Consider the following 20104-nt stretch of genomic DNA (forward strand, 5'->3'; position numbering starts at 1 on the left):
GTGGCTTGTAAGAAATATAATCCCTTTTCTTCAAGGCCAGCTAGGTGTAGTTTGGTGGTCTCCTAGTTCTTACATGCCTTGGTACAGGAGTGGGTGTCTGTGTGTCTGGGAAAGTACTGAGAGTCTGTCCACCTGTGGAAGCCAGAAAAGAAGTACACAGAGTCCCGTGCTGGTTGGCAGAAAGGAGCCCCCACATGGGCAGGCGATGCAGAAGAGTTTGTATGAAGAAGGCTTTAGAAAGGAGAAGAAATCCCAGGGAAGTTGCATTCAGCTCTACAGTTCTGCTTATACCTGTGCACTGGCTAAAACCCAGGAAAGCACTAAGCTTTGCTTAGAGCTCAGAACTACTCATGGGCTGTATCTTTGGGGGTGAGAGCCACAGGGTCTTGCTCCAGGACTGCTCCATAGCAAGTCTCTCTCTCTTCGTATTCTGAAGTTCTAGGAAGGGGCATGAATCTAACCCCTCATTACTTAATTTTTTTTTTTTTTTGATTAGTGACTTAATCCAAGGATCAAAGGCCAGCGTGCTTTGCTGAAGAGAAAAACATCTGGTCCAGGTTGCACCCTAACTACCAGTTAAGTCCACGGTGAACTTGCTCAAACTGTTGCTCAGCCTTGGCCTCCCTGTGGCTGCTGGCAACCTGCGCATTGCTCATGGCCTCCTGGACCAGGCCAGAATGTCATCTCATGGCGGTGCTGCTGTAGGTGAAGTGACGGGACACCAGGAGGAGATGCTGGGGTAGAGGAAGCAAACACATGTCTGCATTTTAAAAATGCCCTTTCCTGGCTAACCTTGTAATTACTAAAACACACAGCACTGGTGGTGCTGTGGCTAGTACTGACTGGTAATCTTGATGTGAAATTAGACAAAGTTTATTTTCTTTTCTCTTGAAATAAGTGGGGGTTTTTTTATTTAAAAAAATAAATTAAGGAAAAAACCAGGATCTCTACCAAGGAATAATTTTTTAAGAATCTTTGAGAGTTTAAAAATAAAATTGCCAAAATATATGAGTGCACAGATTGTGGATGTTGCACTGTAGAGGCTCCTTATATTTTCCTTGCTTATATAAAAAATGATATCGTATTACTAGATGACTTCTTTCTACTCTTTAAAACAAGTGTATGTACAATCTCTAAACATATATTAAACTTTCCTCTGTGCAATTTCATTTAACATTCCTATGACCGATCCTGCATCCCCCATCCCTACACAGTGCCTCCTATAAGGTGCCCTTACCTCTTTGCATAGGTATAGGAGAAATAGCTCTTTAGCAGGGCAATTGAGAGTAGGGTAGGTAGAGAATGAGCTTATTTATAGGGCTTGACAACAACTCCCTTCTTACAGCACTGCCACCCAAACAAAGAAACAGATAAGCAAAGACAACAGGTTAGAGAGCCCAATAAGTGCAACACAGTGCAAGCCCTGGCTCTACTAAATTGAGAAATTCCTATACCAACATGCATTTCCTTTTGGTGTTCTGTGAGTTCCCTTCTGAGCAAATTCTTAACAGCTCTGATATTTTTGTAAGAAAAACAAAGGTTTGGATCTTCCATTGACCCATATAATTTTTATATTGTTCATTAGCCCATCTCCCAGACACCTAAAGCATAAAACCTATAAAAGTGCACTCAGAATGGAAGTTGGTTTGTTTACCTAACATGACTTTCTGAACAGATGGGAACATGTCGGCTGTGCTCTGTTGTCTAAAGCAAACCTGCTGGGATAGTCTGGAGTTCTCCACCTTTCTGAAATCAGTCAGTAGTGGAGTTTTGAGGGAAGGACCGATGACCCTTAACATGGCTACAGTCTCCACAGACAAGCTGTAACAAACAGATCCCAGCTGCGGTTGTATCACATCCCTGAAAGAAGCATCAAGGCTTACCCAGATGGCTACAGGTGCCAGTTCTTGACTGAGCTGTGGCAGGGAGAGAGTTAGCTATGCTGCCTCTCGGGGAACAGCTTCTTATAGATAAAGCAAGGAAGACTCCCAGATGTTTCCCAATAGCGACAGTGGGATTTCCTAAATTCGGCTTGGGCTAAAGTCTGCTGGTGGTTTCTATTGCCAATCACTTTCTCAGTTTATGTCATCTGGGGCCCTCCAAGCTGACAGCTCTACCATGGTTCAGTCTGGGGTCATTCTTAAAACAAACAAGACATGGAAAAGGTACTCAGAGTGCTGCACTTTCCTGCAACACATTATGATGTGTACTGCTCCAAGTCAAATGGGAAGCAGGGAAAAGGCCATTCACAATGAAAGCAGATATCGTTCTTTGTACAAATGCTACTGAATGATGTGTAGCTTATTTTTGTGTGTGTGTCAAAAAAAAAATCTCAGAAACAGCATAATTCAGAAAGTTTATCAAAATATGCTTCCTTTCTAGGTAAAATGGACTTTGTTGGTTCAATTGCAACAGAAGCCCACAGTTTTAAGCCTCATACATACAGCAAAAAAAGCTGACTTTTCTTTTGAAGGGAAAAAAATAGTTATAGCTGCTCCAGGCTGGGTTCTCAGTAAGAGCAGTGAGGATGGTGACTTTTTTTTATTTTTATTTTTATTTTGTCAATATACAATGTAGTTAGTTATTGTGTCCCATCACCAAAACCTCCCTCCCTCCTCCCTCTCCCCCCTCCCACCCAGATGTGTCCCCTCCATTTTCTTGTTGTAAGAGCTTTAGCTCCCTCCAATAAGTAAAAACATGTGGTATTTCTTTTTCACTGTCTGACTCGTTTCACTTAATATTATTCTTTCAAGGTCCATCCATGTTGTTGCAAATGGCAGTATTTCATTCGTTTTTATAGCTGAGTAGTATTCCATTGTGTATCTGACAAAGGACTAATATCCAGAATATATAAAGAACTCAAACAACTTTACAAGTGACTTTTTTTTTTTGCTGCAATTCCACCAAGGTTCCTGGAAGTGCTTTTCCTGTGCTTCAAGTGCATTTTTTTCACAAGGAAAAGCTCTTTCCAACACCTGTAGTGGAGGGCATGGGCTAAAGTGGCCCAGGGTGCCAGCCCCTCTGCCTGGGAGCCTCTCAGTGGATGAACCTCTGGCAGCCTTTCTTCCAGCGGCAGGCAGTGCACCACATGTCTCGGTTCTCCATCCCATACACCTTCCCGCACTTCTTGCCCTCGCCCCAGGCTTCCTGTGAGACAGACAGGGAAGATTTGCTCAGTGGGAGGAATTCAATGGGAATTCTATGCAGAGCTTGAAATCCAGTGAAAGAGAAAGAAAAAAAAAATTAGGAAATATAGTGGGGGGTTCTTTTTAGGCTCAGGCTTTAATACGTGCTGGATGTTTTCATGGCCACTAAACTTAGCTGTTATAGTTCGTTACTTTAACCCTTAAGCTTCTGTTTGTCCACTTGTGGACATGTCCATTTGTCCATCTTCATAAAATTGAAGTAAAAAGTAAACATGAGAAATATCAGGAGAAACATAGCTCTTTGAAGTTCTTAAATACGTATTTTCAAATGCTCCCTTACGTCTCAGATTTCTAGTATTCTGGTTAAGGAACTCTTGGGGAGATCCTCCCTGATCTGAATTTAAAACTGTATCTTCTAGTTCATTTAATACAGAGGTTAATGCAACATAGCTCTAAACAGACCTAATAATCATCATTATCTATTCTGCAAGAAAACTTACTGTACATCTTTACCCACCCCCATCTCCCTTCCTCCAATAACAAATCACTGATAGTTTATAGATGGGAAAACCATGGAAACAAAAGAAAGGGTGTTTGGTCAGTTGTGGAGAACTTTTATGGGAGATTGTATCTATCTTTGGTTTCTCTTTGCTGTTCTTCTAGATTTCAGTTAACCCCTTGAGGCAGGCATGTGCAGTTTCAAGCAGGTGTATCTTAGGAGTGACTGTCCCTCTGGGTGGGGAGGACAGGACCATGTGAGCATGTTGTCTCTGCTCCCCTGTGCCCATAGGATGATGATGTGTTGGGGACACCTGGCAAATACATGGAAAACAAAGTTGACGAGGCATGTTCTCCATCTCATGCATTTATTTAGCCTTTGCCATGTGGGCAACGGTACTTGACCATCGGACACGAAGATGAAGTGCTTTTGTCACTGAGACCACATGTTAAAACAGATGGGGGAATGTTCACAGCAGAATTTAAACGTATCACCAAACTGAAAAGACTCATCAACAATATTTTAAAAATCTTCATCACTTCATATCTGTGCCTTCCAAGTTGCCCATAATAACATATTTTCACTTGAATAATATTTTAAAACTTAGGGTATATTCCCATCTAATTAACTTAATCCTTCTAATTCCCCTTTTAGAAGATTAAAAAATCTAGAGAGGTTAAGAGATTTGTCTAAGATGACAGGGCCAGTCAGTGACAACACCACAATGGAGGCCTGTGCCTTTTGTTTGCTCTATTAGATCAATCATAGCCACTTAACAAATGGATTCTTGTATAACGACCCTGTTCAGACCCTGGGGTCCAGACGGGAATAAAGGCAAGAGGCAAAGAGCCTCTGAGCACATCAGGGACATGTGTCATCTGTGTAATAGTCACTGTGCACTTGCTATGTGCTGTGCACACTGACAGCTTCACTTTTCACAACTACTGCCTGGTTCCCACATTATAGATAAAGAACCCAAGGCTGAGGGAGGTTAAATAACTTGCCCATGGTCACAGAACTTGCAACGGCAGAGCCAGGGCCATAGGGCAGCTCTCTCTGATGCCAGAGCATGTGATCATTCTGGTCACACTTCTGCCTCTTAGTTGTGATTGTAAGAGGGCCTGGGTGGCCTTGATTTCTTCTGGATGACTCATGTAGTCCCTTTGTGTCACCTGCTCTTATACCACTAAACACGAGGGTGCTTCAAAAAGTTCATGGAAAAATAGAATTGAAAGATAATACAAATGTAGAGCTGGGGCTCTTTTACTTGCCCGTAATCCTGCCAACTGGGCCAACTGTAGCACTATGCTAATGTCGAAATCCTGCTGATGTCGCCAATTGTTGTGCTCTTTTACCTGCCTGTAATTCTGCTGGCTGGGCCAATTGTTGAGCTAGGGCTGGGTCTGGAGCTCACAGACCCCTCAAGCCTGTTGTCCAGACTGGGTCACAAACCCTTCACATCCCAGGCTGGGTCACCAGACCCCTCACACGCAGGTCCATGAGCAACCCAAGCAGCCAAAAAGTCCTTGGAAGCCGTAGGTTTGAGAGCATGGCTGTGCAGACCGGACGCCTGAGGCAGACAACACCAGCCAAATGGCGGTGCCATGCATGTGCACTAAATCCACCCACACACAACTAATTTACAAAGAATGTGCCGCACCACCCCCAACTAGACCCAAGGCAAGAGGGTCTGATTAAATTGTTCTATTTTCCCCAAAACAAATCATTCTGTGAACTTTTTGAAGTACCCTTGTATTTTCCCAGTTCCTAGGATTCTGAAAAGCTGTAAAAAAAGAATTTTTATAACAAAATAAAAATAGTGTTTCAAGTAATTAAACAGTATTGCCATACACAGAAGAGGAAACATTTAATACATTTAAAAACTTAATCACCTACAAGCCAATGTGGCCACAGAAATACCATTGCTGATTAATAGTCACAGGAGCATTCTTAAGGCATTCTTATAGAATTTTTATCTAGTACAGGTACTAGTTCTTTCTCTTTTCTTTCAATGTAAAGGAAAGTACATCAGTGTTATTCTCCTAAACATTAATTTAAGAAAATTATACAGGTAAGTAAAAACTTAAAAATTTTTTTTTTTTTTAAAAGATGACCGGTAAGGGGATCTTAACCCTTGACTTGGTGTTGTCAGCACCACGCTCAGCCAGTGAGCAAACCGGCCATCCCTATGTGGGATCCGAACCCGTGGCCTTGGCGTTATCAGCACCACACTCTCCCGAGTGAGCCACGGGCCGGCCCCAAAAAACTTAAAATTTTAAGCCATTGTTGCCATGAAGCTGAATTATTCTGTACCACTGGTCTTTATTTTTTGCTAAAGTTAATGGAGTGAGGGCCAGCCAGAGTGAGTAACAGATTTTTGTAAAAAGAAAAGCTTTGGAATTCAGTGCACATTTTATGCATATAGATATATAGGTCCTTCCAAGAGCAGAATGCCCCTTGCTCCTACCCCATAATGGACTTGTTTTGTACAGGATGCATAAGAGCAAATCAGAGGGAGTCAATGCCTCAGATGCCCATGGCCACTGTGGAGGATCTAGAATATGCTCATGTGGATTGTTTTAAATGATCAGGACGATAAAAATTAAAAATTACTGTAGAACTTGTAGAATCCCCAAAATACTGCCTCATTTAGTCGGAGAACCAGAGAAGTTTGGTTGATATGACAGTGACACGACTTCCTTCAGCTGGAGATAATGTGGAAAGTTCTAGAATTTGCAAAGTTGCCATTGCCCTTTTGCATGGGGTGATATGAGATCATCAAATGCTCTTCAATCAACAAATATCTGTTCGGCTGGCCCGTGGCTCACTCGGGAGAGGGCGGTGCTGATAACACCAAGGCCACTGGTTCGGATCCCACATAGGGATGGCCGGTTTGCTCACTGGCTGAGCGTGGTGCTGACAACACCAAGTCAAGGGTTAAGATCCCCTTACCGGTCATCTTTAAAAAACAACAAAAAAAACACAAATATCTGTTGAGTACTTACTATGCACCAGGCACTGTTCTAGAATCTGAGGATACAACAGTAAACAAAGTCTCTGCCCTCATGGAGCTTACATTCCAGTGGGGGACAGACAGTAAATACAAAAACAAGCAAGATCATTTTAGTGATAAATGCCTGAAGAAAATAAAATAAGGTAGTAGGCTGTAGTGTAATTGCAGCAAAGGACTTTTATTCACTTAGGGTGGTAAGAGAAGGCCTCCGGAGGAGGTAACCTTTTATTTACAGGGCACTGCAGACAAGGAGAGAACGAGAAAGGCCCTCAAGTGTGCAGCGCCCGAGTGCGACCAGAGGGCGCTGTGTGGGAGGCCAGGGTGGGAGGCGAGGAGGTGGTGGACTCACGTTATGCCTCGGTTCTAAGTGCAATGGGAAGCCATTGGAGAGTTAAGAATGTGAGACATCTGATTAATGCTTTAGAGGTCACTTTGGCCTTTTTGGGAATGGATATGAGATGGTCTGGAAAGGAGCCCTGCAGACTATTTAAGAGGCTTTTGCAGTATTCCAGGCAAAAAAAAGTACCAGCGGTTTAGACTAGGGGTGGTGGTGGTGGTGGGAAGGGGCTGGATTCCTGTCCATTAGAGGCAGAGCCTAGGACTCGCGGATGGATGGGATGTGGGACAAAGAAAACAAAGTCAGATCTTTAGACGAATCAAGGATGAATGACGAGGCATCAAGGGTGGATCCTAGGTTCTGGCCTGAGCCACTAGAGGGACGGTGGTGCCACTTATGAGATGGGAAAACAGGTGAAGTGGCAGGCTTGGGGGAGGTGGAAGGAGCAGGCTTTTGAAAAGGCCATGAACACAGGTGCAGGAATATGGACCTGCTGCAGGGGACCCCTCTCCACAGTCTGTGGCTAAAGGTGCTCTCAACTCTGGAGTTCAGGGCGTGACGTCCCATGTGTGGCCCCCTCTCCACTCCACTGCAGACCTGGGTACCATGTAACAAAAGACAGCACCCACTTCACACTTGGCTGTGTGGCTTAGTTCTGGGTGGGCTCAATGTCACCTAACTTGGGAGTTTTCTTTGAGCCATTTAATAGCAAGACATTCAAGTTTTATCTTCTTATTTTAGTTAGGGATGAAGGTGGGGAAACCAAGGGAGTGACTGGTGAAGGGAACTAACATTTATCCAGCGCTTGCAAATGTGAAAGACAGGCTATCATTTGTTATCTCACAGCAAACCTGCCATATAAATGATATTATCTGCATCTTATAAAGAAATTAGGCCTCGAGCAGGGCAGTGGTCTGCACAGCATCCCAGAGGTAAAAGCAGCTGTAGCAGTCATTCACCAAGAGCTTGTGAAGGGCAACGTACACACCTTCATATGTTACCTAATGTCATCTTCACAAAGACCCCCTCAAAGCCATCGTTTCCATTTCATAGATGAGGAGACGGACAAGTTAAGTACGCTGTCAAGGCCACACAGTAAGTGTGGACCCAGGATTTGAACATAATTGTCTGGTATCAGCTGGCCTAGGAACTTATTTCTGAATGATGTCAAAGCCCTGCTCTTGCCACTCTTCCATGCTGCCACATCACTGAAGGAAATAACATGTGCCCTAAAATAAAGCCCGATAAAGCATTATTATGGCTCTTGTTCTCAGTGGCCTCCACATTTCAATCTTTGTTTTTTGTTCTGACTATTTCTAAGTTCTATTTTGGGACATGTTTTCTGAAGTATATAATATACTTGATAGTACCATACGATACTATTTCTAAAGAAATAAAATCATTGGGTGATATGTCCATAATTTGTCTGTTGATTAGGTGTAACCTCAGAAGTGTTGAAAGAACTCTAAACTATAACCTGCAAAAACTGTGGTAATCTCTCCCAGGTGTTCAGTATATTTGTGTTACATGAATGGATTCTTTTTTTTTTTTTTTAAAGATGACTGGTAAGGGGATCTTAACCCTTGACTAGGTGTTGTCAGCACCACGCTCACCCAGTGAGCTAACCGGCCACCCCTATATGGGATCTGAACCCGTGGCCTTGGTGTTATCAGCACCGCACTCTCCCAAGGGAGCCACGGGCCGGCCCGACATGAATGGATTCTAAGAAGGGAGAATCCTCTTTCTTTGCCCCCTGTTTTGCAGTGATGAGACACATCCAAGCTTTCAATGATAGTAAGTGCTCCTATCGTCAGCCACATGCCAGAACCGTGCTAAACAATACAACTCTACAAGGTAGTATGCGAGGGGAGGACATTGCTGTTAGAAAGGCCACATGACTGGCTAGTGGCCACAGTTCATAAATGCCAGAGCCAGGATGTGCAGCTGAGTCCCACATCAGAGCTGTCATATGGATGTTGTGTCCTTCTGTAAAAATGGTAAAGAAATTTCATTTCTTTGTGATTTTTAATCTTTCAATGGAAACAAAACAAAACAACAGAAAAGACTTTTGGTTTGGTTTTAACCTTGTGGTGCTCTTTTACCTGCCTGTAATCCTGCTGACTGGGCCAATTGTCAAGCTAGGGCTGTGTCTGGAGCTCACAGACCCCCTCAAGCCCATTCACAGACTAGGTCACAAACCCTTCAGATGCCAGGGTGGGTGCCCAGACCCCTCACATGCCAGGCTGGGTCACCAGACCCCTCACATGCAGGTCTATGACCTAGGTAACCAGCCAAAAGGTCCTTGGAGCCATAGGTTCGAGAGCATGGCCATGTGTGGAGTGGACATCTGAGGCACTCAATGCCAGCCAAGTTGCAGCGATGCACATGCACACTAACTCCACCCACACACAACCCATTTACAAAGAATGCGCCACACCACCCCCAACTGGACCTAAGGCGAGGGGGGCCTGATTAAATTATTCTATTTTCCCAACAAACTCCTTATAACATACTCTTCTGAACCCTCCCTCAAGGCATTAAAAAGACCAAACCAAAGCCAGCTAAGCATCTTAACAATTAAACATCGTTATTTCAGGTTTGGAAACCCTTCCAATGGCCTGAAGCCTCCTAGAACCACCCTGGGATGGCAGGTTGACTGGCTCCTACCTGCTTGTTTGGGGGCTGTTTGGGACTAAATGTTTGTGTCCTTCCCCACCACCCCCCAAATTCATACGTTAAAGCTCTAACCCTCAGTGTGGCTGTATTTGGAGAGAGGGCTTTTAATGTGGTAATTAAATTTAAATGAGGTCTTAAGGGTGAGGCCCTGATCCAACAGGATTAGTGTTCTTATAGGAAGAGACACCAGAGGGCCTCTCTCTCTCTCTCAATTGGTCACACACAGAGGAAAGGCCATGTGAACACACAGTGAGAAGGAGACCATCTCCAAGCCAGGAAGAACGCCTTCACCCAGAACTGAATTGGCTGACACCTTGATCTTGGACTGCAGGCCTCCAGAGGCGTGAGAAAATAAATGCCTGTTGTTTAACCTACCCACTCTATAGCATCTTGTTATGGCTGCCCGAGCTGGCTAAGGGGACAAGAGCTCTTAGTTTTCTGTCATGAAGAGACAGAGAAAGGAATGGAGATAATTATAAGGAAAGGAAGGATATTAGGGAAAAACAGGTTAAAGAAAGCTGTAATTAATGAGGGTCTCCTTTCTACTCACCTCCCAACAGCCTTAGGCTAGAAAAGACTGAACTTCTGGTTACATTTGTATACACAGTATGCAGATCAGCCTTCTCAGCTACACACCTCCCAGAAGGGGTCTTACCCAGGGAACTTATTAAAGCCCAATGTTCAAGAAATCTAGCATAGGCAAATGAATAAGTAAAAAATCTTACAAACCTTGGGATTTTTCAGAAAGGGGGAAAAAAGCATCTCCTCTCCAATACCAGGTCTCAAAGGCACGGGAGGAAAGTAAACCCTAATTGGGGTTGACAACCTTGGAGTATTTGGTTTAGAGCACAAAGAGAAAGGGGTTTTTTTTTGAAAAGCATTTTACAAAATGGAAACTGCTCTTTTCTTCAGTTTGGACACAGTTGAAGCTATCGTCAATACTATTTCATTGTAATTTAACACTTTTAGAGCTTCTGTCTGAAACTCCTATCACTTTATTAGTCCATTTCTGTTGCTTATAACAAAATGACCCAGAACTTGTTAATTTATAAGAAAATCAGAATTACTGCTTAGAGTTTCTGAGGCTGGAAAGTCCAAAGTCCAGGGAGTAAATCTGGTGAAGGCTTTCTTTGGTGGTGGCTTCAGTGATGGCAGGTATCACATTGTGAAAATGATGGAGCAGAGAGAGAAAGAGACAGACTCTCCTCCTCTTTTAAAGCCCTCAGAACCACGCCCCTGACCACCATTATTAATCCATTCACTACTGCACTGTCCTGCAATCTAACCACCTCTTCAAGGCCCCGCCGTTCAAGTACCATAATAGGATTTGCCACCCTCTTAACAGTCACAGTGGGGAATAAGTTTCTAATCCATAAACTTAGGGGACACAATTCAAGCTTCAGTGAGTTTTGGGGAGACATAATTCAATCCACTGCTCACACCAATTTAGAAGGTAGGAATTCACATGTTCTTAGATTCCACCTGGTTCCCTTCCTCAAGGGGCTGGGTCTAGCACTTCTGGAGAACTCAGGGACAGTTGCTGGCACTCAGTCAGTGGATGTGTGACAGTCCTGCATCTGCGTGGTGTAGACTGTTAGGAGAGCCAGCGCACCAGCAGAACAGGAGGATAGCAAGCCTACACTTTTTTTTTTAAAGCACTGATAGAGAATTTAGCAGCATAAAAAACATTCTTAGTTGTATGTTCCTGTCCTAAAGTAAAGCGAAAGCCTTTGAAAATACCATCCCCACTCTTATCTTTATCTTTAAATAGGAATGGTGAGCTTGACTACTTAAATAGTCTAAAGTTTTTGCTGAAACAGAATACACAACAAATAGACTGGGAATTCTCTAGTGAAAGACTAAATTAGAAGTGGAACTAAGACTTTTGTGGAATATCTAGTTAACCCAGTTACTCTACATACTTTCTTTCAAAGCTCTTGTCTAAAACGTCCCTGGCAACCAATGCATAGTGAAATGAGGGACTCTGAAAATTCTAGGGCATTGAGATGAGGGTAGAGATATAGAGCGTCCTTAGCAGAAAAGAGTTTCAAAATTGCATTGTTGAAAAACAGACAACACAAGGTATCTTGGCTGGTATCCTACTGTGTAAGTCATTTAAGAACCACGGAGGACATGCAGCTAGTAAAACACCGCTCTGAGTGATTTCTCTATACTTCAGGATGTGATTTAATTAAGAAAAGCAAAGGGGAAAAAAATTCCAGTTTGGTAGATCACAGAGGTAATTAGAAAAGAGGTTTGAACTGGGCTGTTCCATCTAAATGCTGCACTTATTTTTACACCAGATGAGCAATATGGTGCAATGCTTGAAAATTCTTCCTGAGTCAAAGGCAGGAATGAATAGGATGCAGAACAGTAGGTCTCGATAATTTTGTAATTGTAGCTGCCATTATAGGTTAACACAGAAGGGTTGTCTCAATTGGCTGTTTTATGTTTACCGAAGAAAAAAGTCCCCAAAAGGACAGATTGTTAACCTCTGACACCCGCATCATTGGATCAATGTTCTTGCCAGAAGCAACACTACTACCTACACATCTAAGCTGCTCTTTTCTAATGTCTATTAACAAGATCGCTTTTCCACAACTACCAGCAGTTACCACTCTTCAATGAAACAGGCAACTTTCATAATTACTCCAGATCCATGGTATTTCTTAAAAATCGCATTCCAGGAGTGTTTTCTCGAAATCCCCATTTCCCAAATTGCTGCCAGTGGGATGCTTTGTATTGTTAGCTATTCCCCTATGAATTTAAAAAATATTCATTGACAGAGCACAGCATAATTCACTCGACCACTTTCATTTTTATCAGCTCTAGACTTTAGAGGCTTTAGACTTTGCTGGAAACCTCTGGGAGTTGCCAGTGGCTGACAATAAGAAGCTTTTGTGAGGTCCTTGGGGAGAGGGGTGGAGAAGAGAAAATATGGTTAATATCTGTTATCTGAAGCCACTTTCTGAACCTTATCAGGAGTTATACACCACCATGAGCATCAACAGTGTGCAGATCTATGGGTATTCTGTGATAAGCTATAAAAGACCCCTATATTTTTAAATGAATGGTTAGGAATCAAGTTAATTCAGGGTGCTTTATCAGACAGCAATTATTTAATATGACACATCAATTTCTTATTATGTACTACTTACATCTTATTGCATATTTCAGCACTCATTTATTTTCAAATTATCCATCAGCATGGATTATGGGCTTTCAAAAAAAAAGATTTCAATTTATTTTTTTGAATCTTCAAAATGACAAAACAATAATTTCAAAGTAATAAATTTTATAGTTACTTAGAATGAATAAACACCATCTTTTCCATACAAGGTCTGAGTTCAGCTATTAAATTTATAGTCTTTTGGAAACATACAAAGGTACCACTAACACAGAAGATCTTGATCTATTTCTAACAAGTTGTTTATTAACAGTTGAAACTCTCCTCTAGTTTTCTAAAATACCTGTCAAAACACCTTTTCACAGAGAAGTTGGGTCTGTCTGGACCACGAGATACTTTGCTGATGAGTTTACAATTGTCACTGAAGAAATATAGTACACTAGCATTTTGACTGTTGTCTTTTTCTTGCATGTTTCTACAATTTGTTCTCTAAATTTACGTTTGGCTTTGACTAGCTTTCAGGCTTTTTTGTTTTTCTACTTACTGGAATGCCTGTGAAAGTGACTGGAGGGGACTGCCAAGAAATGCTGAAGCTGCTGCCGTTGGGGGTGAACTTGGCCGATCCTGGAATGGTCACAGGGGGTGTGGCCTGTTAAATAGAAAACAGAGAAAGCAGTTATGAAAGAACATCTTTCCTCAGAGCCTTAAGCTCTTCTTCCAAGTAGGGCCTCAGAAATGGTTTCAGTTGCATTAATAACATAGACTAATTTTCTAACAGGAGACTAAACAAGGTCAAAAGGAGTAGCTAATAATAAACTTTTTACATATACCTAAGCAACCTATCTAAGGTATAAAAGGTTTTTAATTGTCGAAATGGTTTTTGGCTAGATTTCTGAAAAAAAAATTTATTAGATACACATGTTTCTATGTTAGGACACCTATGAGATACAATTCCTCACTATCAAATTAGGAAATGTACATTTTTAGACAGTGATGCTGGGTGTGTAAATTGGGACAACATTTTGGGATGGCAATTTGGCAGTATGTATCAAAATTCTTAGCATTATATGTATCAGCTATTTCACTTCTAGGAATTCATTCTAAGGAAATGGATACAAGGATGTTCATTGTAGAACCATGTATAAAAAAAAAGCTAGAAATAATACAAATATCCAGTAATATGGAAATAATTTGAGAGTACTTCAAAAAGTTCATGGAAAGATTTGTGTATCTTTTAAATCTATTTTTCATGATTTTTTTTTTTTAAAGATGACTGGTAAGGGGATCTTAACCCTTGACTTGGTGGTGTCAGCACCACACTCTCCCAAGTGAGCCACGGGCCGGCCCCTCCACAAACTTTTTGAAGTACCCTCATAAACCATGATACAAATCCATAGAGCCATTAAAAATGCTGTTGTTGAAAAAAAACCTCATTGGTATGGGAAAATGTTCATGATATATTAAGTACAAAAAACAGCATAGTAAACAGTAGTACAATAAAAATGTGTATACATAGACATAGAACAAAGTCTTGAAGGACACACAAAAAGTATTAACCAAGGGGCTCTCCGGTTGTTGACAGTAGGGATAAATTTTCTTTTTTTGCTATGTTTTTAATATTTTCTATGCTGAACATTTATAATATCTATAAACAGAAAAGTCTCAATAGTAGGAATATATGGTTTGGGAAAGACCTTCTAGATCACCTACTGTGTGTTCCAACTTTCATTATATAGATGAATAAAGTGATTTAGTTAAGCAGGCTCAAGCCCATGATTTCTGACATGTCACACTGACAAATAAGAAAAAAATGAATGAATTATTCTTTTTTTAGCCAACATAACAAAAGTAAGGAATAGATTTATTACATCTACTAGTTTAATCATCAGCTCTATTCCATTGCTCTTGAGTTTAAGTCTGCTAAATAAGTGGCTAAATTTTTCTTCCATAAGTTTAGTTTTTTTTAATTACAAATATATTTGCCAGTGACAGTGGTTCTGTAATTGGCACCACTGGAAAGTATTTAAGCAATACATAACATGAGCCATAAACAGTTTGCTCATATTACATCCTCTGACTCAATAATTACTCTTCTTAAAATTTAAAGAAAAAAACCTAAAGCTACAGGCATAAAGATGTTCATGATGAAGTTACTAATGATAGTGAGAAAACTGGATAGATTAAAAAGTAGATACTTAACAATGAGAGAATGATTAAAACAGGTTAGTGTTTCAATTTAATTTAGTACTATTTAGTCATATGGAAAGTTTTCATAAAACAAGGCTGGCAGAAGACAATTATAGGTATGCAAAGGAGATTTTTTTTTTTTCGTGTCCGGCAACGGATCGCAACCCTTGGTGTCGCGCCCGCACCTCGCTCAGCCAGTGAGCAGGAACTGGTCTGTATGTGGGATCTGAACCCTCGGCGGGAGCACCGCCACACTCCCAAGCAGCGCACTGTAGCAGTGCGCCACCGGGCCGGCCCAAGGAGATTTTTAAAAAATTGCATAAGAAACTATGCAACTAAGGAATTATAGGAAAAAGTATTTTCTTAAAGTTTCATTGTGCTGAAATTTTATTAAAATACGTCAGCACTTAAAATAGTTAATAAGTTTTTGGGGTAAAAAAGAGCTTTAACCATGTTCTGAATTTGCAGGCTTTGTCTTTAAGGTCTTGTCAGACTTTAGGATGAAACAGAATCTCCTGGAGGGTCTGTTACAGCACAGAATGCTGGGCTCTACCCCCAGGTTCTGAACAGTAGGTCTGGGGTGGTCTCTGTTTCTAACAAGTTCCTAGGTGATGCTGACACTGTTGTTTTGGGGGACACTGAAAACCAGTACTCTAATCTGAGAGGCTTAATTACCCATTTAGTAGGCAAGACACGAAGTCCCAAGATATGGGGTGCAGGATAATTCTGTCATTATGCCAGTGCTGGCCAATGCTTATTTTTTCATTTATTTTATATTTTTATTTAACAGATACTTATGTAATGTGTCAGGCAGCATTCTGAGGGATTTACAGTATTTAGGATTTCAATCTTCAGAACAACGTCTAAGGGATCAGATCTGCAGTCAGCATTGGAGAGTATGGGAATAACCTACGGGATCCCATCTATGTAAGATCTTGGCTTTTAAAGGAGAAAAAGAACACAGCTGCTGGGCTGCAGTGTGTAATGCTGTTTTTCCATGGAGTTATCTTTCACTCACAGGCCAGATTGCTACTGGTCAGGGTTGCAGCGACTATTCTCACAGTCCCTGGCAAGTCACCTGGTAAGTAATGGTCAGCGTGCACAAGGTAGAGGGTAGTGGGAGCTGAGCAGCTCAAGGGCATCATCAGGGACCGACCCCGTGGCTCACTGGGGAGAGTGCGGCGCTGGGAACGCAGCAGCGCTCCTGCTGCGGGTTCGGATCCTGTATAGGGATGGCCGGTGCGCTCACTGGCTGAGCGCGGTCACAAAAAAAGGACAAAAAAAAGGGCGTCATCAGTGTAGTCTCGGTTTTGGCACAAGGAGTTTTCTGCCCGGCTTGAATCTCGGATGGGGCAAGTAGGAGGCGAAGCCAAGGACTGGGAGGGTGAAACCGGGGCCAGGCTGCTCAGTCCGTCTGCCACTGAGTCTGTGTTGAGCTTGATCTCAGTGTAGTAAAAGTCCTCTTCTCCATCACTGTAGTCAGAGTCCCCAGCGCGCCTGATCAAAGAACAACAAAACAATTGTACTCAGCCAATCTGTCGTGCACATGCTGTTCCCTCTGTCTGGGATGCTTTTCCTCTCTCTTGCCTGCCTGGCAGACTCTTGTTTATCCTGCAACACTCAACAACTATCCTCATCCTTCCTTGACCTCTTAAAGCAATTCATTCATTTATTCAATCATTCATTCAGCCATTTATTCAATAACAATTTATTGAGAATCTGGTGTGTCCAGGCACTGTATCACAATGAACAAAATATAGATAGATGCTATCCTGGTGGAACTTATAGTTTAGTGGGGAGGCAGATAAGAAACCTGTAAAGAAATAAATATTTAATATATCAGGTGTTGAGTCTCAGAAAGAAAAATTAGGCAGCATTAGGGTGTCTTTAAGCAGGATAGGTGATTGGGGGTGGGGAGGCACTATTTTAAACAGTATTCAGTGGAAGCTTCTGGGAGGTGGCATTTGAGCAGACACCTGCCCTAATGAAGTGGGAGAGACCATGCTGGGAACTGTGGGAAGAACACCCCAGGGCAGAGCAGCACGAAGCCCTCAGGTGGGCAGGCCTGGTGTTTTCCAAGCAGGGCAGAGGGGTCAGTGGAGCTTGGGACACAAGGGGGTGATGAGAAAAACAGTGGGAGCGAAGGCAGAGGCTAGGTCACGTAGGGCTTTGCAACCTATGGTAATTGCTTTGGTTTTTACGCTCAATATGATGGAAGCCACTGGAGGTTTTGGGAAATCTAATCTGGCTATTGTCTGGGGAGTAGGGGATAGGAGAGCAGGGGTGAGAGGCCATCAAGGAGGCTGTTACCATGAATAATCTGATGAGTGTTGACAGTGGCTGGGCGAGGGTGATAGTGGCAGAAGTGATGAGAAGTCACATTTCGGATATATTTTGAAGGTTAGGGGTTAGGACTTATCTCCCAACTGTTAGTTCTCTGTGCTCCTTTTGAAGTGTGTTCATCCCTTTAGTTAATTACTTGCCACATTTCTGGAATTTTTAAAATCCTCTTTATTGCCTCATATGACTGTGATTCTCTAGGGCTCTGTCTTGTTTGTCTCTGTGTCACTCCACACATATCAGCATATTTGGCATACAGTAGGTACCTACTGAATGCTGAGTGAATAAATGAATGAAGCTGAGGTGGTTGTAGCAGGGGGATTAAGAGCATGGACTGTGGAGTCAGACTTCTTAGGTTCACATCCGGACTCTGACACTTTCTAGTTGTGTGTGTGACATTGGCAGCCTACATGTAGCCCCAGTGCCTCAGTTTCCTCATTTATAAAATGGGGATAATTATAGTACCTGCTTATTGTGAGGATTCAGCAAATAGATATGAAGGGCTTAGAAGTGTACCTGACACATAATTAGTACTATGCAAATGCTTACTAAGTTAAAATAAGGACTATGTTGAATGTCTCAATTTTCACTATTGCCAGAAAAAGTACCTTTTTGGGCACTTTCAAAGTTCTTCTCCCTGAGACATGGAAAACTGTGCTTTTCCACGGAAATTTTGAGTAAAATAACTATCCCTAACCTCAGAAAACATTGATTTGGTTTGTTAGTTTCTGGGAATGGTGCGGATTAAGCAGGATGCTTTTATGGGACAGCTGAGCACAGGCCATGGTATCCCCTCATTTCAGGGACACATCCAGCAGCAGCAGCAGCAGTCACTGACTCAGAACAAACCTCTTTCCCCCACTAATGATCCTTACATAAAACCTAAAATAAAAATCCTCCCTGCCCCCAACCCCCACCCAGGCCTTTCTGTTTGGCCAGATCAGTGGCTTCTCCCAACCAAGTTCCATTTCCTCTGAGCTCTCAGACTGAGGCATCTGCAGAGATGTCTTTGTACCCTTGTATGCCACCAAGTCTGGCCAGGCTTGGCTTTCTGACCAGCATACCATTAAAGACCCTAGAGTGGGATGAAGAATGAGTGTCTGTCTATTACTGTCCCCACTTCCTTTCCAGTCAAAGGCAGGCTGAGTTGCTGCTGGCTGCCAAGTGCTACAAATAGATACACAGGCCTGGGGAAATTGTGCATCCCATGTGGGGATAAATTAGGATCAGCCCCTGGGGTACAAGAATGGAGTGACATTTAAGAAAACAACAGTGTACCAGTGTACTCTTCATACTGGCATGGTGTGTACTGCAGCTACATCCGATGCAAGACATATTTTCCTTGGGCTTTGAAATGCTTCCCTCTCACGCCTCCCCTCCTTCCCCACCCCCCTCGTCCGCCCCACCCACCAGCCAACACGTTCAAAATGCCCCATCATCCTATAGTCACGTAATTGAGCTCATGGATTAATGCAAAGGCAAGCTCTCTCTCCCAGTCCATGAGAGAGCTCAGGCCCCAGGCTTCATAAATGTAGGTGGGCCTTGGGGTCCTGCTAACCCAGGCCTGTTCCTGTGCGGCGGCCAGCAGGGCTGTGCGGCGGCCAGCAGGGCTGTGCGGCACTATTAGTCAGGGCAATCCTGACAGCACATTAGTAAAAAGGAGATCCCAGGGAAGCAAATGAGTGGCTGCATTTTGAATTCCACCCACTGTGAGGGCACCCCAGGAGCACAAAGAAAAATCATGTGATACCACTTACAGTCTATAAATACATGGACATAGTATGTGCTTCTGAGTGGGGCACAATAGGATTCAATTTTCTGGGCAGAAAGACCTCAAAACAAACAAACTGGATATAGTGTTGGGAAGTTCTTTCTAAACCTTTAAATAACTGAGCTGTTTACATTATGATTGTCCTGACAGTGGGATTTGAGGGGAGACACTGTAGGATTTCCTGCCCTGAAGGCTTGAGGAATAGGAGTGAGAAAGCTCTGCCCACAGTATTTTAACACCATACTTCTTGGACAGGAAGGTGGACCCTCTTGCTAGGGGAGCAGAAACCCAGTGTTACTGAGCCACACCCTCAGCCTACGGTGACCTTCTGGGTGCCATGTTCTGGAAGGCTCTGGTGTGTCCCCAGACTTCTGGCTCAAGGGTTAGGGAGCTGGATCCCTGTTTCTCTCCATAGTCACTGATGGGGCCACCCTCACAGATTAGTAAAATCACTTTAGAACCCATTTTGATTTTCTGCCTATACCACTTTTTCTGGATGATGCAGTTCCTAAATTTATCTCTTGCTGGGTAAAGTGATGGTTGCATTCATTTCTCCACACTCATCCTGTTGAAGGGACCCCTCTGTGCCCAAGCATGTGGGGGCTTTGTCATGCATTTGTGTTTGCTGTACATACACTGGTTATGGCTTACAGCTTCTCAATATCTCTTCTGAGTCCCAGATCCCTGGATGAGAAAGACTCAGGACGAAAGCAAAGACTGTGGCTCCCAATCATCACTACTGCCCTGGTATGACCCTACTGCTGTGGCTTCATTTTACCTTCGCTTAGAAAGGCTTTTATCAGCTATTTTATTTTTTTTTCTAAAAGATGACCAGTAAGGGGATCTCAACCCTTGGCTTGGTGTTGTCAGCACCACGCTCAGCCAGTGAGCAAACTGGCCATCCCTATGTAGGATCCGAACCCGTGGCCTTGGTGTTATCAGCACTGCACTCTACCGAGTGAGCCACGGGCCAGCCCAGCATTTGAACACCACTTTCATGGAGTTCTA

The 20104-nt window shown here is 42.8% G+C and overlaps 1 pseudogene; it reads right to left on the reverse strand.

Moving 5' to 3' along the window:
• LOC103600191 overlaps positions 1 to 19561 on the reverse strand; it is a 34913-nt pseudogene extending 15352 nt beyond the window's left edge.
• Between the last annotated feature and the right edge of the window lie 543 nt (positions 19562 to 20104).

This window comes from Galeopterus variegatus, unplaced genomic scaffold, assembly GCF_000696425.1.
Source record: "Galeopterus variegatus unplaced genomic scaffold, G_variegatus-3.0.2 Scaffold3259, whole genome shotgun sequence".
Taxonomy (NCBI): Eukaryota; Metazoa; Chordata; class Mammalia; order Dermoptera; family Cynocephalidae; genus Galeopterus; species Galeopterus variegatus.